At 38.7% G+C, this 24,478-nt stretch overlaps 1 long non-coding RNA gene across 1 annotated transcript in view; it reads right to left on the bottom strand.

Annotated features, from left to right (window-relative positions):
• The window catches only part of LOC132350612 (uncharacterized), a 136,425-nt gene that overhangs the window by 106,808 nt on the left and 5,139 nt on the right, over positions 1–24,478 (bottom strand). Inside the window, exon 2 of the long non-coding RNA XR_009497956.1 lies at positions 6,248–6,313. This is a non-coding gene — a long non-coding RNA (uncharacterized LOC132350612). The remainder of the gene's footprint in view (positions 1–6,247; positions 6,314–24,478) is intronic.

A 24,478-nucleotide genomic window follows, 5' to 3' on the forward strand; every position in this document is an offset into this window, starting at 1 on the left:
GGGGATATTTTTTGAAGTAGGCCTTGAAGAATGAGGGGACACTCCAGCAGGCACAAAAAGTAGGGAGCATTCTTAGGACAGGCATCAGCATCCACAAAGGCACAGAGATATGGAAGCACCTGCCAGTGAAGAAGAGAGGGGACCTCCCTCTACGGCTCTGATACCGCATACCTGGAGATGGAGCAGAGCCTCAGCGCAGTGTGGTCCTGCAGAGCTTGGCTGACTCTATCCTGAATTTTATTCTTTATTCTGAATTCAATGAGCAGCCACTAAGGATTTTAAATGGGGTGTCATGATCAACTTTGCATTCCAAAAACAATATAGAGACACCCCATTGATTCTGAGCTTCCAGAACTGGAATCTTATATCCGGATTTCCAAGGGATTTGCCACTTGATACATGATGACTATGAATTCTTCAGGGTGATTCATAGAAGCCACGATCACAGATTCAGCCCCTCGGGGATTAACTGAATGTAATCTGAAATGGGAAGCTTCAGCAGAAGTAAGCAAACAGAAAGAAAGAATATTTGAAATATAACTCTTTTAATTTAAAAGTCTTCCAAAAAGTAAGAATTCTGGGACTATGATATTTTCTCTCTTTCTCTAACTGTGCTTTTCTTCTAAGCAATTTTCTGAGATTTCTCCATTGATTAAAATTAGGATTTCACTGTGGGAACCCTTCCGTTTTAGCCAAACACAGATTACTCTTTGGATAATACTGTGCACAGTAAGATGGAATATGCCTACTTTTGTGTATATAAAAACGATTAAGAAATTCTGTCCTGAATGTGAAAACCAGAATGAAATGATACACATTAGGCGCAAAGCAAAGAAGTAAAGTACCACCTGGAAGGCAAAAACTACGGGTTCCAACATGGGCATATCTGTAGTTCTATCAAAAAGATGATCAGGCAAAAAAAAGCTGCTTGCATTAAGATCCACGCCTCTGAATTCTCCAGAATGCAGGCACCAGTCAAGGGTGGGGAGATCCAATACTTCCCTGGGCAGATCCTCAGGGTAGAAAGAGGTCCCCAAAGAGCAGAAATGTTAATGATTAACCTCAATGTTGGGCCCCGCATTAAGAGTTCATATTTGTAAATGCTTTTTGACCCTCAGTTAAGCTGTTTTCTCTACCAGCACTCCCTCAGTAAATCCAAAGCTTTTTTCTTTTTTTTCAGCTGAGACCTGGGCTGGGAGCAGTGGGGCTTGTATTTGGGGAGGAAGAGTTAGAGCCCCTTTAAACCTGGGAAAATGTTAATCCCTGTTTTTAAGAAAATAGGCTAAGAAAAGGCTCAAGGGAGTGTAGGACATCAAAGAACTCTTTTAAAACAACTTTTTTGACGATTTAAATGAAAATGAGGCAGATATATATGGATTAAATTTTCCCTTTAAAGCAGCCTGAGGTTTAAAGATTAAGGGGAAGAGAGATGTAGGTAAAATGTACTGGGGGTTTATTATCGGAGTTTCAACTAACCTGAAACCGAGGTCATTAACCCATGATGTGTCCACGTGCATCCCAACACGCACGTTCACGCACACGCGCGCGCACACACACGCACACGTGTTCCATGTGCTGTGAACCAGTCCCTTCACACTTGATGATTTATGCAGCTTGCCAGGAGAGAAGTAGGCCATGCCAGCCTTGAAAGCACTTTAGTTTGGTTGTTTTTACTCATGAAGGACATGTTGTCCTGTAATTATTCTGTCATTTCTTAAAAGGTGAAATCCTTAACAGGCTTGTGCTTTTTGTGTTGCTAGAATTGTTCTTGTCAGAGCACGTCTGACGAAGTTGGAATCCCCATTCCACGTCTCCTTTATGAGGAACAAAGAGGAACTGGACATTTTAAAATGTGTTAGAGAATCTAGAGAAAAGAATATTAGGGAGGACATAGATAAGATACAGAAAAATTGCAAACAACATTCCTGTTTCCTCTTTAGGCTCTCAAAACACCTAAAAAATGCTTTCTGTCATTAACTTTTTTTTTCTTTCTCTCTCCGTCAACAAACAAGTATAATTTTGTATCTTTATGTGATAACAAAATAGGGTAGGGTAAAAATAGGTAATGTTTAACTCAGACAAAATGAAAAACATACAACTCCAACCAATGTAAATATTAAAGTTATGTTTTAATACTTAGGAAAATCTAAAGGAGATGCTGGCATTGATCAGGTGAGTTATTTGTTCTCTGTATTACTGATAAAACTTGCAAGGTTGGTGAATTAAAGAGGAAAAGTTTAGAGCCTCAAATAATCAGGAATTTGACCATTTCAAAGATCAAATGCAATAAGAATGCAACGTTTTTCCATATCAAAAATAATCTTTCAGTTTGAAAGGTCTAGCACTGTGAAATGTTGTAGGTTGTTTCTGGGCCAAGTAAGAATGAAGAGTTAGCAAGCTTATCATCACCTTAAGAATGATGTTTTAATTTCATGAATTGTAAAAAGTCTTGCCTTCTCTAAGTCCACAGGAAAGTCAGATCAATAGATGACATGTCTGTGTACTGTATGGCTTTGTATGATTGTGAAAGCAGAAGTCTAACCTCTCTGTATGATATAGGCAGTTACTTTCTGGTGAGTTCTCAAGGGTGGGTATCCTCCAGAGGTTCTTAAGCTGTGCTCATTAAACACAGCTACCCATTCATTTAGGCCAGCCCATAGCAGCACAATCACTGATGATTCTATTAGCTACCTGTCCTCTGCCAGGACACTTTAACAATCAAACTTCCCTTCTTTTTTTTTTTTTTTTTTAATGAATTTATTTATTTATTTATTTACTTATGGTTGTGTTGGGTCTTCGTTTCTGTGCGAGGGCTTTCTCTAGTTGCGGCAAGCGGGGGCCACTCTTCATCGCGGTGCGCGGGCCTCTCACTATCGCGGCCTCTCTTGTTGCGGAGCACAGGCTCCAGACGCACAGGCTCAGTAGTTGTGGCTCACGGGCCTAGCTGCTCCGCGGCATGTGGGATCTTCCCAGACCAGGGCTCGAACCCGTGTCCCCTGCATTGGCAGGCAGATTCTCAACCACTGCGCCACCAGGGAAGCCGCCAAACTTCCCTTCTTATCCTCTAACCTCCATGCAATTGCTCAGAAATCTCTTTTAACTTGAACTTTTGAAAATATGACCCGAAACAATCACAGAAGTCAAAGCTGAGATTCAGCCAGTGCACAATGGCTCACAGCTACAGTGTTGTTTATGTTTGGAGTCGCTTCAGATTGTTTGTGGCATCAACTTTGTTGGTCAGTGTTCTTGCCAAACCGATTTTTACATATTTTGAATACTACCCATGAATGGATGCATGGTGATTAGTATCCTGAATCCCCAGGTTAATGTTACTACCTCTCAATTAACACTGCCATTGACTTGGTTCAGGCCCTTGTCATATTTTGCAAAGACTATTGCAATAGGCCCTGATAGGGCATGAGATCAGTTGGGTTCACTATAGGATATAGGCATGCTGAGACAGGCCCAGGTAGGTAAGTCTGCCCAGCAAGGCTCTATTATTATGATAAATATAGAACATTCAAGAAAAATAAAAAAAGATTCAGGGAAGATAGAAACCAAAAAAGAAGTTTTGGTTTAAGAGAGACAGGCTAATGTCAGAGGAAAGAGGTGATTCTGAAGATGACAGCATATCTGTACTCAGAGGGTCCTCCTGCCAGACTCTTAGATTTTGTCTGAGTTTTGGGTGGCTGTAGGTGGAAAACATAAGTTAATTTCATCTCAGTCTCGACAGGACATTGGAAGCATTTGGTGACATTGATTTCAACACCTTCTGCAGCCAGGGGAAGAGGTGTCCTTGCAGAAACCACAGTTCCATCAGTAGTCTTGGTGGAGATCTCCATAGGTGGCCATAGGAACAGCAGCCTTTGCCCCTTAACTGTGCATTAGCTACAAAACAGCCTTTTGGACATTGACAACTGTGGGGGACATGACCACAGAAAGCCAGTGTTCTCATGCATCCGTTCACTGATTCTAACCAATATTTATTGAGTACCTACTATATTCCAAGAACTAGGGGTTATGAATATTGCATTAAAAACAACATATCTACCTTTGTTATATATTATATTTTATAAATATATTATATATATTATAAATATATATGTTATAAATATATTTTCCATCCCAACTGAGTATGCACACACATTTATACATAATGAAAGAAAGTTTCATGAAACAAGGTTAACTCTTGCCATGAAATCACTCTGATATTTTTTATTTTCAATGGATATTTTCTATTAGATTGTATCTTATATTCTTTTATTTTAAAAAATATGATAGTTTGTTCTACCAAATTGATGTATGGACCAATAATGGATTCTGACCCATACTATGAAAAACACTTTTCTAATAGGGATTTCAACTGTGATATCTAATATTTATTGAGCATTTACTATGCGCTAGGTATGATTCTAAGTACTTTACATACATGAACTTATTTAGTCCTCGTAATTTTACTGCTTTCACTCGGCTAGTAAGTGGAGAAGGCAGAACTTAGTTCCAGGCAGTCTTGCTCCAGATCCTATACACTTAAATATGGAGGGAGGAAACAGTGAATATTACAGGATAACCAAATGGGTTAACCTTGTAGGAGACACCTTTGAAGACTCTCACATCTATTTAGGAGAAAAAAATTAGTGGGTGTCATTTGTGAATAATCTGGGAAATAATGCCCTGTGACTGTTCCTGCAAAGCTATTTTTACTTTCAGGCTGTTATGGCCTGGAAATTGCTGTCTCATTTCATCTCTGCTTCTGCTAGAGTTGAATGCTTTCAATGTAAATCCGATGTTTTCATCCTCTGACTTCAGAACTTTCAGTGGATCGCCAGTGAACAATTGATAAGGTCCACTTGCCTTGGCATGGAATGTATGTCCCTTTCTGCCCCACCCCTGACTACCAAACTTGTAGTCAGCCTCAATTCCCATCACTCCCCAATAAGCATCTACATCACAAACAGGCCTTAGTATTTGGCAATCACCAAATATATCATGGCCTTTCCTGTCTCTGTGCTTTTGAATACACTCTTGGTCTTTGCATATGCTTTCCACCTTGCCTAGGATTCCCTGGTCATGTTCATTTACTATGAAGTTAGTTCCTTGATAAGAAGCAATGCTGTATGGAATACCATGACGGTAGATAAAGCATTCTATACATCCACATATGGCAGTTTTGGCAGAAACTTTGTGTGCGGGGAAGGCAAACCCATACTCAGAATAAGTGTCCATTTCAGGAAGAACAAAGCATTGCCTCTTCCATGATTAAAACAGTTCCAATGCCATCAACCAGGTAGCTGGCTGATAACCCTAGAGAATGGTACCATATCAGGGACTCTGTATTGGTACCTAATGCTGGCATACTAGGCACTTAACAGTGGCTGAACCCAGGTCAGTGTTGGTGAATGGAAGTCTATGTTGCTGAGCCCATGTATAACCACTGTCTCCATGGCCACTTGGTTCATGAGTCCCTTGGGCAATGACAGGGGTGGCTGGGGAAAGAGACTTATTGGTATTCACAGGATGGGTTATCCTATCCACTTGGTTAATAAAATTCTCTTCTACTAAAGTCACCCTTTGGTGAGTATTCACATGGGACAAAAATATCTTCACATTTTTTGTCCATTCAGAGAAGCCTACCCACATACCTCTTCCCCAAACTTCCTTGTTGCTAATTTTCCAATCATGTTCCTTCCAAGGGTCTAACAATCCAGCCAAACCATTGGCCACAGCCCACGAATGTATATAGACTCTTACCTCTTGCCATTTAAAAATTGTGTATCATCAAAACCCTTAAATTTCAAAAAGCACTGTAAGTATGGTACCATTTCTCAGTATGTTCGACTCAGCCAATTTCTTCTTTGCCACTGGACTAGGTAGTTTCTTTCGCTGAGCTTCAGATAATATAGTTAGCTTGTTAGACAAGTAGCTAGAAACCGTGCTATAAGATTCACATACTATAACTTAACACCACAGGAACAACTGCAGAGGAAGATGTTCACCATATGAGCAGCATGTGGGAACTGAGACCTTAAGACAGAAGAGCAAATTCACACATCTCTTCTCACTCTCCAGACACATAAGTAAGTACATAAATAAATAAATATAAGCAAGACAATCAGCCAGTCAGCCCAGGGTAGGTATTATTTTCAAAATCAATATTAAACTCTACTTCAACAATAGAAACTGTTTATTGAATACCTATTCTCTTCGAGAAGCACACTGGGTTCTGGGGATATATGGCTGGACATACCTTGTCATTGCTGATATTCTACATCAAAGACAGAACACCTATCTTTGCTCTTAAGGGGCTTGCATTCTGAAAGACATAAAGGATAATTACTGACAGCGTTTACTGAAGCTCATATAAACTTAACTCTCTGTATCTCTATATCTATAGATAAACATATATAAATAAATTATATACATATAATTTATTAATGACAATAAAGAAACATCACCTATGTTTTGCTGATATTAATGCCAATAAAGAAACATCATCTATGTTTTGCTGATATTATAACTCAGAATAATAGTATGGAATAAACAGCATACAGTGTTTATTGTATACCAAACAATGAGACACACTGTTTTTACATATATTATCCACTTAATAGTTATATAAAACCTATGGTTATTATTATCACGATTAAACATATGAGAAAATCGGGACTTAAAGAGATCACTTAATCAATGTCCCCAGACTAGTTTAAGGTAGAGGTGGAATTTCTATTTGAGTCTAAATCTCATGCTCTTAGCCATCGAGTGAAATTCTTCCAAGAAGATAGCAAATGAACACTTTAGTTTCTCCTCAGTAAGAACTTTATGAGTTGATCCCTTTACCTTAGTTATCCATCCACAACTTCTGTGGTGTAAACAATAAAAAGTCCTGGGTTCAAGTTCCTAATTCTTTATTGCCTGGTTATGTGATCTTGGTAAAGTCATTTAATCTTGCTCATCCTAATAACTTATCTGTAAATAGGTTAAACAGTAAGCAGCTTATATTATTGGCAAGTTTTAGATATTCAAGTGTTTTGTCAATTGAAAAGTTGAATCCAAATATAAAATGAATGCTATCTGCCTTCTGTGCAATGTCACAAGAGGCTAAATGAAAGTTAAAAATAGTACCAATTTTGAAAATTCTCTGTATCAGTATTTTACCCAAGAATTATTATCATCCCCATCACAAAATATAAAATCAAAAGAAATCAACTCAAAAATCATTAATTCCTGAAAGAATTTGATGAGAGAGTTAAAAAGATCTCTATCTGAAAAGTAGAGAGTGGGTACCTATACAGACCAGCTGAGGCCTAGTTAATCTCCTCAAGCCTCAATTTTCTCCTTTTAAAACTATGAGGTTGTACTAAGGAATCTCCAAATGCCTTACAGGTCTGACATTCTATCCATGAAACCTTCAGGATCCTTTGGCTGTGACCACCACTATTCACTTTACTCTGACCAGACTGGAGAATCTTACAGAATCTTTCACCCAATTGATCTGGATGCATTTTAGCCTCAGAAACTCTAAAGATAGTGTGCCATTTGGTCTGCTTTTCTGAATTGAATTGACCTCTCAGCTTTTTAAATGTATCTTCCATTGACTTCAATACTGACCACTTAATCCCTGGAAATTAATGGAGGGAATTTGAATTTGAATTTCCCTGGTGTTATTGGTGTATGGAAAATCTTGCTACTTAAATCTCACTTTTGTGTGTTACACTGTAATTTTTAAGAGATCATCATAGCAATCTCCTGTTTCTGTTAACTCTCTCTGAAAATCCAAATGGGTTTATTTCTTAAATTGCTAATAACCTTACCCCGTCAGACAAATTATCGAGTATATGGACTACAGTTGAACACAAACTCATTTTGTGTAATGAAGTCAAGAAAAGTACAAAGATTTCCATTTTGAGAGTAAAACTGCCAGGGTGAATTACTTGAAATGCAGTTCAACAAGATGAAATGCCATAAATTATACTGAAAATTTCTTTGTGTAGGTATTCAGCTCAGTATGCTTTTATTGATAAAGCAGCACTTTTCTCCCCTTTTTAACGGGGCTAACAAGTACATTACCCTGAAAAAGAATTTGACTTCTATTAGCTGACTACGGCACTTGAACAAAAAATTTCTATTGTCTTATGCTAATTTTAGCAGAAAAAAATATCCCCCCTAAGAAGGTCTGCCCGGTATCCTCACCTGCCTTGTACCCTTTTGGTCTCTCCTGTAAGTGTAGCTCAAGAGAGGAAGTTATGCCACTCAAGTTAAAAGCAGCAACCAAGGTGAAAGGAAAGGATTCACAGGTACAACACAACAAATGTACTGCTTCACAAAGATGCTTTTTCACACAAAAGTCTGGCAGAGCTCAGGCATCAGAACAGAAGGTAATACAGAGTTCTACCAGGCTGGGCTGGAAGTTCTCGAAGCGTGCTGGATGATTCCCCATGCACTTTTCCCCAACTGGGCATGTGTTTTGGCAGTCAGTCTTCTGCTTAGGTTCTGCCATTTGATTTTCAGGAACTTGCTAGAGTATACAAAAGTTAAAAAAAAAAAAAATCAAGATTTTTAAGTTCCATATGCTTAAGTAGAGTCTTCACAAGTGACCAGCACATTCCAAAGAGACCTGTTTGAAAGCTTGGACAAAACCTCTGCCGAGTCAGAGAGGAAAGGGCCTCGTTCCCTTTGCATTAGTCACTCGGTAAAAGATTAATCCTAATGAACTCCTTTCTACAGTCAGGCACACCCAGGCTTTGCATTACATACCTACGATTTCTCAATATTTAGGCCCAAATGTGTACACTCAGATGTTGATAGATATCGTCTTTCCAGAAACCATTAACCACAGTATTAACAGTAATCACTTAGTGAGGTTAAGGAATGAGGCCCAGCAGGGGGCTGTTCACAGTTGCTGGGGAAGCAGTGGTTCAGAGCAGAGTAAAAGGACACATTGATGGAACTTACACTTCTAAAAACAGAATGAAAAGAAAACCCAGTCCCCTATCTTTCTGTTTCATCTGTTCTACACTGCCATTCCTTCCTCTGTGTCTTTGCTAAGCCAGTTTTCAGCAGGTAGTGCTGCTGGCTTAATTGATTTCATCAGTTAATGGTAGTCACTGTGATGGAGTTGGAAGTTTTAGTTTTATACTCAAGAAATCAGCAGGGAGACAGTACTTCCAGATACCATTGCGAGACCCTGGGAGAACAGTCACACAAGGACTGCTATATTCACCGGAGAGCGAGTGCCACAATTCACTACCTTTCCACTACGATCCGCCTCCACTCTAGCCCACCCACCTCTGGACAGCTGGTGGAGAACCCTGCCCTGTGATTGCACTTCTAGGAGTTACGAGCTGATGCCTTAGCCATCCTTATTCCAGTGTGGTTCTGAAATTAAATTTCATTTATATTCCATGAGTGCTTTGCCTTATGAAAAGGTTTTTTTATATCTTATTTTTCTCACCGGTCTCTTGGGACTTTCGTGACGTTTGAGATTGAGAAGACAAAAAGGTAAAGAAACTGGAAGAGACAAAAATTGAGATAAAGCGAAAAGGGCGTGTGAAGCAGAGAGAAAATAAATCCAGTCAGTGGTAGGATTCAATTTGAACTTAGATTTAATGAATTTAAAAATAAATGTTAATTTGATTGAGCCATATATATGGGCACATACACAGCACAATGCTAGGTGATGTTGACTTAACAGGCAGTTCATGAGACCTTCTCTCACCTTAAAAGGCTGACATTTTGGTGGAGGAAACAGATCAATAATATTTGCTGCCATTACTTTTGTCATTTGTGCCAAGCTTTGAGTGAAACTCAAACAGGCTGTGTCACTTTTAATCCTCCCTACACTAAGTGATTAAGTACTATTAGTGTTCCCATTTTGTAGATAAGGAATCTGAGACTCAGAAAAATTAAGTAACTTTGCCTACGAGTAAAGTTACTGTTGTCTTTATAGACAATAAAGAGGCAGTCCAGGAATCAAGTTTAGATCTTCTAAACTCAGGAATCATGTTCTTTAGGATTATGATTTAGTGGCTGGCCAAGGATACAATGAATAATAATTCCAATAGATTGGAAAAAAGGCTAAAAGAGAGGTAGGAAAAAGTTCTTTGGGAGAACAAAATGAGAAATAGTTAATTCTAAATTGTTTCATTAGGAAGTTGCTTGTTGATCCATAGATGTTTCAATGCCTTCAAGATATTACCAAGAGTCTTGAATGTCAGCTTAAGGTGGTTGTTTCAGGACCTGAGGTGCTCTCTCACCTTTCTGGTTCAGGGTAAAAAGCCTCAGGCTCTGTGAACTTAATCCCCAGAACACTTTGTTTTGTGAGAAGTAGCAGAGTAGTAGATGTGTACCAGCACCCGAGGTGAACAGCCTGTGAGATCAAAGAACAGGAACCAACAGAATGTGGTGCTGGGACCACAAGAACTTTCAGAAGCGGCAAGAGCGGCCAGCTGTGTGAACTTAGCCTTCTTTTCTCCAGGAGAAGGTAAAGTCCATGAGGTCTGGGACACTCTTTACCTTGTACACTGTTACAATGTCAGCAATTAAAATAGTGCTCTGTAAATGTTATAACTTAATGAGTTTAAACAACTTCAGTGGACTGGGAAAGAGCTGGCTGTCATCATAGATTCTGCCATTACCCCTTTTTTTTTTTTTTTTGACTCACCATTCCATCATATATCTCAGACCTTACTTCTGACCTTCCTTATGTTTGATTTGAAGTATATCCTTCAGTCATTCCTATAGTGAGATTCTACTTAAGATAAACTCAGCTTTTGTTTCATAAGAATATTTTACTTTACCTCCACTCTTAAATAATAGTTAAGTAAGCATACGTAATAAAGAGTTTGGGTCCATATTTGACGCTTGACTACTGACCCCTTTCAAGCCCCACCACTTGCCCCTTTCTTTCTGCTACACATCTGGGAGAGCTAATAAGAAAACCTGGGTGCTCCCTCTTTTGGAGCCAATAAGAAGCTCAAACCATGCAAACGAGCTCCATGCAAGAGAACTCTGATGCCAAATCAAGCCCATAATCACCATAAACCCCAAGCCGTTTACCACTCCCTGCTCTCAAGCCACGTTTGGACCAGCTTGGGAACCTGCCCTGCTTTCTCCAGAAAGCCTCATTACGTGAGTAATAAAGCATTCCTTATCCTCTTGGTGTATGTGTGACATTATTAGTTTGGACATCTGAACTAAATTTAAGGTGGGAGTGGATCCATTCTGTCTTTGAGGAGTGACACAACAATCAGTGCAGTAAGCAGGGTATCTAGGCAATGACTTCCACCACCAGGGGTTTTTCTTTTCTTGCTAAATGTCACTGCTGCCTTCTGACTAGAACATCCCTTTAGCTGTGTAGCTGCTTGCTGGCAAGCTTGCACTTTGAACTGTGCTTCTTTGTACTGCAGTTGCTGAGTTCTCCTATACCTAAGTTGAAAGTTTTGATAACTGGCATTTAAGGACAGGCATATGGGGTTGGGGTCTTCCATAAAGTGGCACTGGGTTGTGTGCTTAGCAGGGGCCTATCTGAATGTCTCAGGTTGAATTGTCTGTCTTGATTCCAGTATAAGCCATGACCGATGCTAGGATAAAGGGAACAACTCTTACCTTGTGACTTTGGGGTTTGTGTCTCAACCAGGTATTGGCTTACATTCTAGAGAGCTCTCAAGGGAAAGACTGATGCCCTGTGCAGTACACAGGCCCATTGGGTAACCACTTGTAGGGAGGAAGAATATTCACCATGTGCCATGTTGAGGTCCACGCTCCTAAGAACAGATGTTTCACTAAGACCCTAAAAAATGCCTTTGCCGCTGCTGCTAACTACGCCTCAGTCATCAAAAAAATATCCTGATGCTCAGGGTTATAGGGATAACACCTATGACCACACTGTGGCACAGCCAAATGGTTAATTCAACTGTTACCGTGAGGGAAAATCTGAACCCTGCTGGTACTAACATAAAACTCTCCGGAGGAAGAAACTCATCAATATGAGCAGGATGGAGAGGGCCTCCACAGAGTATATATAGTAGCCACAAAACAAATAAATACATTTAAAAATCCTGAATATACGGTACAGAAACAAAAAACTGACACAAAGTCCCATATGTTGACCCATTTAGAAATCCAAATTTACTAAAAGAAATTATGCAACCAAAAGACAAAAGATTGGTTTTTGCGCCTCTGTAGTATAGGTTCTGAATTAACTTTAACATCTACCGAGATATATCAATTGGCCAATTTTCATGGCCTAAATCACTACTGGGGCTCAAATTAGCTATACTTGGATATTCCACTAAATTTAAACACAATACCACCTTTAATCTTAGAGGATTTATTGAACATAAAAGAGAGAACTAACTTGTATGTCATATCTTAACCACTGGAACTATTGCTTTGCCTAAATCTCCCATAGTCATATCACTTATTGCCCTAAAATATCCCACAATGGGCACAAATAATCTGACTCAATGATAATAAATTATAATTAAGTCTTTGGTACTTTCAGTTGGCTTTACAAAAAGACCTAAGGGACATCCTCACCTTCCTGCCCCTGATTAAAACAGTTAACACACTCAATATAAATTAAAATAGGGCTTTCAAGGATTGAAACCTATTACACAAGCCCTATTTAGAGAAAGGGCGATTATTGCCACAGTTTTTCTATTTAAAAAGCCAACTTAGTCTGTTTTTAACCTGGAAAGAATGAATAGCACCTTATTTTGGATTACTGCAATTTAATGCTGTGGTCCTCATATTCAATATTATTGAAATTACTAACTCTATACAATCAGCAACTGATAAGTCCTTTTCAGTCATGGATTCAGCTAAGTCTATTCTGTACCTGTTTCAACAGGCTCTCAGTCACAGTTTGCCTTCACTTTCAAAGGGACACAGTACACATTTACCTGGCTACCTAGGCACTCTTCTTTGGTGGTGGCAGAAAGTTCAAACCATGCAAGCCTGGGATCATGCAAGGAAATCCACACCTCACCCTCTAACTACATAACCATCATAAGACAGTCACCTTACCCTCCTCTCTCAAGACATTTTCAGAGTCGTTTGGGAGTCTGCTTTCTCCATAAAGCCTCATTCTATGATTAATAAAACCTTTCATACCCTTTTGGTGTATGTATGGCACCACCAGTCATGATATCTGAGCTAAATTTTGAGGGGAGAGCCCATCCATCTCTGTGGGGTGATAACAAAAGCATACAGTTCTAGTTGATGGCTGTTTGGTTTTAACATACTGAAAGCATTACTCCATCATCTTTTGATTTTTAGTGTTGCTATTGATAATTCTGCTGTTATTATAATTTTATTCTTTCAGTGTTTTCCTTCTCTTTGGCTGATTTCAGAAGTTTTTAAAAAAATTTGGTGTTCTGAAATTTCACTATGATAGGTCTAAGTGTGGACTGAATTATATTTATCATTTTTGAGACTACTAGTACTTCTTGAATCTGACAATTCACATTCATATCAATTTTGGAAGAATTTCTCAATTATTTCATATTTTATTTCATCATATTGTCTCTTCTCCATTCCCTCTGTTCTTTTCTTCTGAACTCCTTTGGAATACATATTTGACTTTTTAAATTTGATCCTCTGTGTCTCTTAAACTCTCCTCCATATTCTTCTCTTTATCTTTCTATGCTACATTATAATTTCCAAAGATCTATCTTCCTGTTTCCTAATTCTCTCTTTAGCTAGATCTAATCTTTCATTTAACTAGATCATTAGTTTTATATTTTAAATGATTATATTTAAATGTGTTATATGTTCTATTTCTTTCCTTTCAATAGCTGACTAGTCTTTATTATAGTATTGTATTCATCATGTTTTCATTGCCTTTTAAAATATTTAGTTATTTTAAACACAATTATTTTACAGTATCTACATTTCTTATGTGAAGGTAGACTGTATAATCCTGTTTCCTATGTGTGATCACTATTATTTATGGTGAATTGTTTTCTAATGTGAAATTCTTTGTAAATTCTAAATTGTGAGCTCATTTTGAATAGAAATTTATCTATGAGAATTATATTCAGCATGTTGCAGGTCTATCCCTCCATAAATGTTTTTGTGTTTGCTTGTACATAGAATCCCAGATCTGGTCTATGACATGTAAATTTCTTATTGTGAAGGGGTCCTTGCTCACATTGATAGTATAAATTTGAAAGCACCTCTGCCTGAAGAAAAGCATTAGGTTAAAAGTCTAAAGCATAATATGTACTTTTACCACATAAGAGTTTACATTTATACAGAAAAGCATATCTGTCATTTTCCTATATCAGTGGGCAGGATTTTAAAATTTATGCTGTCTGGTTCCAGATTTATAAATGGGGTCTGAGTTATGACTCTGGCCCTTATTAGGGCTTCTAGGTATTTCTCTTTATTCCTTGGTTGCTGAGACTAGTACCCCTTCCTACTAGCATTGAAGTATCAGCTCCAGCTCACTGCACTGATGGTCAGTTTCCTATCTATTTTTGAACCATGTGGTTTTCCCTTACTTCCTTGTGATCTGGCCTATGCATTAAAAAATGTGTGATATATTTTTTTCTAAAATTTCTGGATGTTTCATTGCTGGGAGAGTTTTCAAGCTAGCTAGCCTGTCATTGCTAGAAATGGAAGTCTTCAAATAAGCATTTCCTCCCTTTGTGCTGTAGTATGTACTTAGTGTGCTTTGAAATTGGACAGCACTAGACTGTGGAGTATGTCAATTATCACAGGGTGCATTTGGAGTAAATAAAGGAGTCATATTTCTACACATTAGCCTAGACCTTTTATGTCACAAATTTCTCTGATGCGAGATGGAGAGTAGCTGTGTTGTACTGGTATATGTGCATACTTATCCAAAAATGCTGGCCATTCTGACTGGTGTGAGGTGATACCTCATTGTAGTTTTGATTTGCATTTCTCTAATGATTAGTGATGTTGAGCATTCTTTGGAGATCAGCTCAGTCCTTTGTGACCACCTAGAGGGGTGGGATAGGGAGGGTGGGAGGGAGACACAAGAGGGAGGAGATATGGGGATATATGTATATGTATAGCTGATTCACTTTGTTATAGAGCAGAAAATAACACACCATTGTAAAGCAATTATACTCCAATAAAGATGTTAAAAAAATGCATATTTATTTATGTACATAAATGGATACATACATAGACATAGATATTTCGCTTTGGAAATCACTGCTGTTCAGCTTCTGATTCTCTTATCCAGCTGTGTTTCTTAATTACTTTTCCTGAAGGGTGGCACTCACCATGCTTCTCAAAGCAGTCTGGATTCAGAGTTGGCAATATTTTTTTCTCTCACAGCCCCAGTGCAGTAGAATCTGATCATTCCAGCCCTAACAACTGTGCCACTATGTTTTGTGTGCTACTAATTAGACTAAGGTGCTCCTATAATGACCACTCCTGAGCTAATGCTTTAATGCTTTTCCTCATGTGCCTAAGTTCTTCAACTGACTTCTTTATTAGTTTCTGCCCACTGTCTTAAAAATTCCTATTCTGAGATAGCTTAGCTCTGAATCTGCATCTGCTCTACTTTATTCTGGCCAGTGTCTCTCCCTGGGCACAGAACACCTGTCCCGATTGCAGGTATGATGATAGAGGTACTACAACCATCACCAAACTTCTTGAAAATTCTCCCAAGTATGGATCACCTTGGATTCTCTACCTATAAGAGTTACCCATTGACCTGGGGCCCGGAGACTCTCCTTGGGAAACCTGATATGTCATATTTTCTAAGTTGTCTATGTCTAGGCATGTTCTTTAGACATCATGCCTTGAATATCTTTTCCCTGTTCATGAGAGGTATCATAAATGCTTACAACCAACTTTTCAGACAAGTCATTTCAACTATTTGATATGTCATTATCAACTATTTGTATATATAAATATATTTATATATATTCTCTTCATTTTATAAACAAAATATGTAAATAGAAGATGAGCTGCCAAAATATTCTTTCAGGCTAATAATTTGGATATCTATTCGCAAGCTTGCCTTAGCTATTAGTCCTTAAAATAGAGATGAACTCCTTTATCTCTGAACTTTCATTTTTATAATATAATAGAACATACTTTCCATGATTGTTCTTATTATGAGCATTCAATTCTTATTCTCTCACCAATAAACTTAAAGTAACTATGCAACTCTACAATAAAAATTGGCCACTTGGGATGTACAACCCCGATACAGATATTCTCAATATTTTAGTAATAGGACAAAACCCTTATTTCAGTCTTCTGTGAGTGTGGTACCAGGTGAGAAAAAAAGAACTCATAAAATTGGTGGGTGAGGGAACAGGGCCAACTAGAATAAGAACTTGGTGCCAACAAGGGTTTTAAAGAGAATGAGGGATGAGTTGTGAGAGATCAGGGGAATGAGGACAAAACTGGAAGGAAATGAAGAGGAGCTATTCAAAGAAAGGGAAGAGATGGTCTGAAAAGAAAGGCCTAAAAGGATTGGGAAACATTTTCAATTACCAGGACAAAGGAACTGGGCAAACACTTCTAAAATGGTAGAAAAGAATGAAGACCCTGGGACTTCCCTGGTGGCGCAGTGGTTAAGAATCCACCTGCCAATGCAGGGGACACGGGTTCAATCCCTGGTCCAGGAAGGTCCCACATGCCTCGGAGCAACTAAGCCCGTGCGCCACAACTACTGAGCCTGCACTCTAGAGCCCGCGAGCCACAACTACTGAAGCCTGTGCACCTAGAGCCCGTGCTCCGCAACAAGAGAAACCACCTCAATGAGAAGCCCGCGCACCGCAACAAAGAGTAACGCCTGCTCGCCACAACCAGAGAAAGCCCGCGGGCAGCAACGAAGACCCTACACAGCCAAATAAATTAAATAAATAAATACATTTATTAAAAAAAAAAAAAAGAACAAAGACCCTGCTGCAGAGAATGAGGGCCTTTTTTGGCGGGGGTAGGGGGAGTATTTGGAGTTAGAATTTAGTGGAGTCTTCTGGCAGACGTTTATTCAACTGAATCTTGTAAAATTTATTTCTGGAATTTAGAATTGGAAAGTTAGATGTAACAGAATATTTAAGTAAAAAACTATGTAAAATATACCAATAGCAAAAATATGAACTCAAGTCTTATAAACTTTTAAAACATTAATCTTATTTTTTCCTCAGGAAATGATTATAATTCCATCCATAACCATAAGAAAGATTAATTTGAAATTTAAAAAACCTTCACATGCTCAAATTATTCTTAATAATCAAGATAAAATGTGTTTTGTGGGAGTCAGAAATAAAAATAAAGTATATAAAAGTATGCCACCAAATAGAAAACCAGCTGAGGCCTATTTTTTTTTTTTTTAAGTTTTAATATCTACTAAGTAGCCCACATGAAACGTGTATCTTAACATATTTGTCCTATTCAAACATATTAGTCATATTCAATGCATTTTAAAATATCACCATACATATACTTTATAAATGTAATTTAGAAAAACTTTGCTAATTTTCACTTCCTTAATCTGCAAACCCCCAGTTCTCACAAAGAACCCTGCAGTTTCACTTCACTTCTCAGCAAAGATTTAATAGCTGAGAGCTCTATCATGTTCTCATATTACTAAGACTTCATTATTTTTACATGCCACACTACAGGACACTTACGAATATACTATTAAGTATTATCATAAATAATTAAAATGCAACTACACGACAAAATGAAAGAACAAAGCGTATTCTGTGTTGCAGTCAACTTGTGTGTATGTTGGCGAAAGCGAGCTAAGCACATATTTTAAAAATAGAAAAGCAATTACTAAGAGCAACCTCAGTCAGACTGCAGTGGGCCTCCCTCTCATTAGTGTGAGTTAGCGAGGTCTTTTTCTGGCTCCTACCTGCCAAGTAAACCATATAGTCATTGTATCATTATCACTGTTTAATTGAAAAAAAAATTTAAGTACCAATAAAGCTTTGTCTTTGTGCCAGCCTGTTCCACATAGCCATGCTTTTCACTCCTAGTTGACTTGGTGGATCCAGCACTTTTACCACTCCTTCCCTTGCCCCACACGCTGTAAGGATTTACTGTCCTATTAACTGGTCAACATGCATTTACAAGCACATACCATGTGGTCAGCCCTATACGGACAATGTTCAGGATATGTAAGTGTCATGGTCTTTGCCTTTAAGGAGTTCGCAATATAATTTGGGAAACAAGATTACACCATAGAAGAGAGAGAGAGAGAAAAAAAAAAGAGTGCATATAATGAAGTTTTACGTAGTGTTGGTCTTCACTTCTGAAGCTACATGTTAGATGAGGCCGAATCCAGAAAAACTTCCCAGATTCTACGAGCCTGGCTTAAGTGTTGGTCACGTGTGTTCTGCTAGCATCCTGCATTTACTCTGTAAAAAGTTGCCCATTTACATAGCATTAATGGAATCCATGTATTGTAATTTAACTTCTCTCACCGGACCATACTCATCTTGAGGACAGGGGCTGAATCTTGTTCACAGCACTGTTTCTCCTCAAATGGAGTGCCAGGCACAGAAGGTGATCAGGAGCATGGCATTAGGTGAGGCTGCAGACTACGGCGCTCTGAGCTACACAGGGCCTTGTACGTGGCTGTGTTTCAGAGTCTGGCCTTCAGCCCTAGAACAATGGAAAGCCAGTGAAGGCTTTGAAGCAGGCAAAGTGGCGCGAGCAAATTCAAGTTTTGAAAAGAACCCTCCATCCACAATGTATTGAAGAGCAGAGAAAATGATGCAGGGAGCTCAGATAATTTGAAATAAACATTTTGTTAAGTAAGGAGGGGCAGCCAAAATTAATATGTGTTTTGTGGTGTGATTTACCCAAATTTGGGTAATAGCCAGGTTTTCTTGGCCAGTAACATAGAAGTGTGGTTATTGCCCTGTTGTTATGAATCAGCTCATTATTTCTGAAAGTAAACAACTTAAATTATATTACGATCACTTTTGATAATTTTTGAGAGCCTAGAGTATATACTGTGTTAGAAGCTGGGGATAGATATTGAAGCAAATTAAAGGTAATACAGAAATATATTGAAAAAGTTTTACGTGTTCTCTTAGTAGGTGGCTCTGCTGAGACATTCCAAATGGAGCATTTTGTTTTCTAAATCTATTATGAGTTGCTAATCTTTGCTAGGTGTGCAATCCAAACTGCTGCATTTTTAAATAGCGATTTGCCATACCTTTTGTTGGGGAATATGAAGTTGTCTATTCAATGTGCAAGAAGATAAAATTGGTTTGAGCTTTAGGAATCCCATGGGAAACTGGGACTATTTGGGGTTTCTAGGATATGTGGCTCTGGGCTGGGAGTGGAGTAAGGAGGTAGCACGAAGTTTTCGTAGGTTGCAGCTAATTCCACCTGATTTTAGCAGGGACAATGGTTCTCTCCTCATGTTACTCTCCCTGCTTTAAACCTTTCAGTGGCTCTGCCTTGCTCTTTGGGTCACTTCCAAAGCTTTAATAGGATCTGCCAAGCCCTGCATGGGCTGGCTGCCTCCTACCAACCACCCCAGCTCCATTTCACACCTTTCTCTCCAGGGGTTCAGGTAAGTTCCTTAAATGTGCCCTTCTTCCTTTGACAAGGGATGTTTGACCTCTTTCTACCCTCTGCTTGGAATGCTCCCTACCCCATTCCCATCCCCACCTCCAATCTAGCTGTTTAATTGATTCCTACCGTTTCTTTAAATCTTAGTTCAATAATTACTTTTTCAGGCAAGCCTTCTTTGAGACCCTCTCTCCACTACTTCCACCCCAGACTAGGTGAAACTGGCTCATGTTATGCCCACATAGCACTAATAATTATCCTTTACAGCAGTTATACTTGTACTTTTAAGTAATTAATTTACATCATTATTTGATGGATGCCTCCTTCTCATCAAACTGTGAGCTCTGTGGGGATGATAAATATGTCTGTTTTTTTGCAACATTACATCATCCCCAGAGTAATGTAAACCCAACACATAGTAGGTGCTCAATAAATACTTTTTTTTTTCAATAAATACTTTTGAATAAATAAATAAGTGAATGAATACATAACTCTAATAATAATCTTTTCCTTAATTTTCTTCTCTCTCTGTGATCTCGGCCATTTGCTGGAAATTGGATTTTTCTCTGTATTTCGCTTAGGGTCACCTACTCTCTAGGTGCAGTTGTAGATGCTCCCAGTGCCATACGTAGACTAGCAGGTGAGAGGATGGTACCCACCGTGGCAGAGGCTTAATTCCAGGAAGTCCTATATAAACCCATGGGGGGAAGTATTTCAGCTTCCCATTGTGTTCTCTTGCATCTGAGAAGAGATAATAAAACAAAAATGCAAAAGGGCCAAGAGGCCCTAAAGAGATCTTGGGTGCATTAGACCTCTTGGCTCATTCGCTGCCATCTAAAAGGTTTACTCTGGACCTGATGAGCCTATATTTTATTTTTCTAGAGAAAAAGGTGAGATTTAAAGGGAGTTGACCTCGAGTAAAAAATAGCAACTGTACTAAAAACCATGGACAATTAGATCCTCATAAATTCACTTAAAAGTTCATCTTTCAGGCTTTTTTCTAGTGGGATTTCTAGAAACATATAGAGTGCGGATGCTCCTTACAATTTAGGAGAAGCAGGATTTGTTTCCCTCCTTTCCTGTAGCGCATATGTGGGACTCCTAAAGACCTCAGAAAGAGAAAGGACTGAAGGGTGACTCTAACCTTTGCCTAATCTTGTATTCCTCTTAAATTCATTCTTACTGTCCTCTGCCTGAAAGTGGCCGCTGTGTCAGTGGGGACAGGAAGACTTCAGGCAGATGGTTACTGGAAAATGGAGACAGGCGACAGGTAACTGAAACAGGGACAACTGCACGATGACTTGCACCACTGTTGGTTCTGCGGCAAGAGCTCCAGAAATTCCTCTGGCTCTGGTTGTCACAGACACAGCCGTGTGGTCCCAGCGAGGGTGAGGAGGGCTCGAGTCCAGCAACAAACATCAGCCGCAGGAATCCACACATGCTCTCAGGAGTGGCAGCACAGAGCCGGCCAGGCGCCTACTGGGGGCCTTGTTTGTAGTCCTCTTTAAAGTTGCAATCAAATGGCAGAACGCAGTTTTGAAGCCTCCTTTGAACAATTTTATTGTCTGTTCCCTTTGCCACAGAAGGGTAAAGCTGATAAACTGCTAAATAATCCACTTTTGTATATTTCATTTGAAAACATTAAAATTTTAAATACTTACTTTATAGCCCTGATAAAGCATGACAGGGACTCAGCACTGGCCTCCCTGCACTCCTCTGGTGGGTGGATTTGAGATGCTTGGTTTAACAGCACGCTAAGGGACTGTCACTGGCCTGGATTCCACCCCCAGGCCATGACTCACTGATTGGAGAGAGTTACTACTCCTGGGAAGCAACAGTTTCATATATTTCCAGGGAAGAGGCTGGGCCCAAGATAGAAGTGGAATCTAGTCTTTCAGTGTCAACTGGAGGAATCAATCATACTTATTGGGAAAGAACAACACAGATGGAAGTGGATCCCAGATTGGGATGGGAGGAACCCAACAATATAATTATTTAACACTTTGGAATATTCATCTGTCTTTTTGAGGATAACGATTAGGTCTTATTCATCTTTGTATGCCCAATGTTTTGTGCAGTGCTTGGCACAAAGCAGATGCTCAATAAATATTTATTTGATGAATAAGTAAATGAATGAAAAAGCAAACTGAGTAAACCTCGAATGGAATTGCCCTGTATATTAGTTTCCTCGAATTTATGTAAGGAAGCATTACAAACTATGACTTAACCAACAAAAATTTGTTGTCTCAGTTTTGGAGGCTATAAATCTGAGATCAAAGTGTCAGCAAATTCGTGCTTCCTCTGAAGGCACTAGGGAAGTATCTGGCTCAGGCCTCTTTCTTTGCTTCTGGTAGTTCCTTGGCTTTTGACAGTGTAACTCCTGTTTTTACATGGCATTCTTCCTGTGTGTGTATACATGTCAGATTCCAAATTTTTTTCCTTATTCAAGGACACCCGCCATATTGGATTAGGGGCCCACCCTATACCAGCATGACTTCATCTTAATTTAACTAATTATATCTGCAATGTCTATTTCCAAAAATAGGTCACATTCTAAGGTACTGGAGGAGGTTAAGATGTCAACATATGAATTGGAGTGGGGGGCACAATTCAATGCATAACGCCTTTTTTCTTGTACGTTCAGGAGTGGAATTTTATTATAAAAATATTCAAAGAGCACTCATTTAATAGGTACTTTCCTGGATGTCAAGAGATATGGGTTCTGAACTCCATTCAGCCATTAACCACTGGTGTGAATATAAACAGGAATTTCATTTGGGTTAATGAGGAGGCTGAGATGTTTGATCTTCAAGGTGCTTTTTAGCTCAAACTTTGTATAATTTTCTTAGCCATTCATTTGAAACACACCTCTTATATGGCCCTTCCTTAGTGCTCCTTGCTTATTGCTGCACATTTAGATTAGACTTTCAGAATTCTACAGTAATTGAGTCCAGCAATGTTTCTTTAAAGAATTCAAGAACTTGGTCTTCCTGCTTCAGAGGCCAATGTCCTGAACTCATAAAGTCAGGGACCATGTCTGTTTCTCTTAATGCTGAATTTCAATAGCTAACATAGTGCCTGGCATTCAATACTCAATAATAGTAAACACTCAATAAATAGGTGTTGAATAAATATTGAATGAATGAATGTACTTATTTCAAAATTATTTCCATAAATTTGTCAGCTAGGTTCAACTCCATATATGTTTAAATCTTTCCTCCTAACTATTCACATTTCCCTGTAATTACCAATTCCAATGTAACTTAGAGCTCAAAAATCTCATGTTTAATGTCCATAAATCAATGGTTGTCTATAGATAAAATAATTTCAAGGTATCTAAGGGATTATGTGGAATATTTAGGGCATTGTGAAGAAATCAACATACAGGAAACACAGTCATTGTATAAAAACTGGCAGGAAATGACACTTATAAATTTCCTTCAGTGCAATCTGGTGGAGAAAATTAGCACCTCTCCATGGGCTTTTCTTAATAAATCTTACAGTCTCTGTTTCTGTATATATTTTATATCATTTTATGAAATAGGAGACTGACGTATATATGATATAAAGACTGTAAGTAGAAGGTTGAGAATATAGGAAGCATTAATTTCTGTGTTACCGTGATGTTTGGGCACAATGGATCATGTATGGTGGTCACAGAAGGTGCATGTGAAGAGTCAAGAACAGTGCTCTATGAATAATAAAATTTATAAACTTTCTTTTGTTATTATTATTTAAGGCCCCAAAGAGATTTGGGCTTTTATATAATTTTCAGGGCTTTGACGTTATTTCTTTATTTTTAAGACTTGAGATTTAAACTTGTCCTAGGAAAATGGAGGAAGAGGTGTTATTTTTGCAGCTACTGTGTCACACGTGGTTAAGCCAAGAGACCTCAGTACTGTCCCATCAATCCCACCACCAACAGGGGGGCTTTCAGAGGAGGACGTAACCTGCTAAGAGCAATACCAAGCACAATTTATGAAGTAACCTAATTCTAAAAGCATTTTAATAATTGGAGGGAGAATTTTAAGTTAGGGGAATAGAAACCAAGGAGTATTTCATTCCTTCTTCTATTTTCACCTAACCCATGTAACCCCTTGCTAGTCAAACTGCAGTAACCCATTTGCCGGGAATGGAGAACTGTTTGAAAAATCTTATAGGGTACAGAGGTGCCTTCATCTTCCTGAATAGTAAATGGAACAAGACTCTTCCAATGACAACGTTAGAAAATTATATCTAGTTTAATTTTTCTCCTACATCCTGGTTTCATTTATGAAACTGTTCGGTTCTCCAGGGCTGCTGCTGAAATCAGGAAAGCCTTTCTGCCAAAGAAGAAAAGGTTTCCATTTGACAGAAATACTGTTCAGAGTGATTGATTTAAAAGTGCTGAACTCATATTCAGAGTCTGAAATCCAGGAACCACCAGCTGGGCTGGGATTCAAAATTACAAGGCTGGAGTGAGTTTCTGAGTTGTGATGCATTAAGCAGTGGGGGCAATTGCTTTTCTCACCTATCTCACAAGGGATGGAGGAAGGGAAACATTTAAGAATTAAGAAAAGAAATCTTTGGACTGTTGAGTTACTGCATCTTGCTCTGCTAGAGGCAGAATCACAGTTTGCATTTAGTAGGGAAACTTCGGTGAGGAATTTAATAAATCTTTTGGTAACTATGAATTGTTTGAAAGGGAAATTGGAGGAGACTAAACAAATAATAGACGAGGAAAACCGTATGGACCAGTCACTTTACTAAGGCTGGACCTACGCAATATGTAGCTGGCTGAGAGCAGGATGCACCTATTTGAAACAAGCAAAGCATTTCCAGGGTGTGAACTAAAAGGAGCTGGTCTACTGGAAAAAATACCATTTGAATATTCTGCAAGAAACAGTAAGCATGAACAATGGTGCTAGGAGATTAAGACATATAATATAATGTTCACTTAACTCTTTTAATT

This window comes from Balaenoptera ricei, chromosome 1 (genome assembly GCF_028023285.1).
Source record: "Balaenoptera ricei isolate mBalRic1 chromosome 1, mBalRic1.hap2, whole genome shotgun sequence".
Taxonomy (NCBI): Eukaryota; Metazoa; Chordata; class Mammalia; order Artiodactyla; family Balaenopteridae; genus Balaenoptera; species Balaenoptera ricei.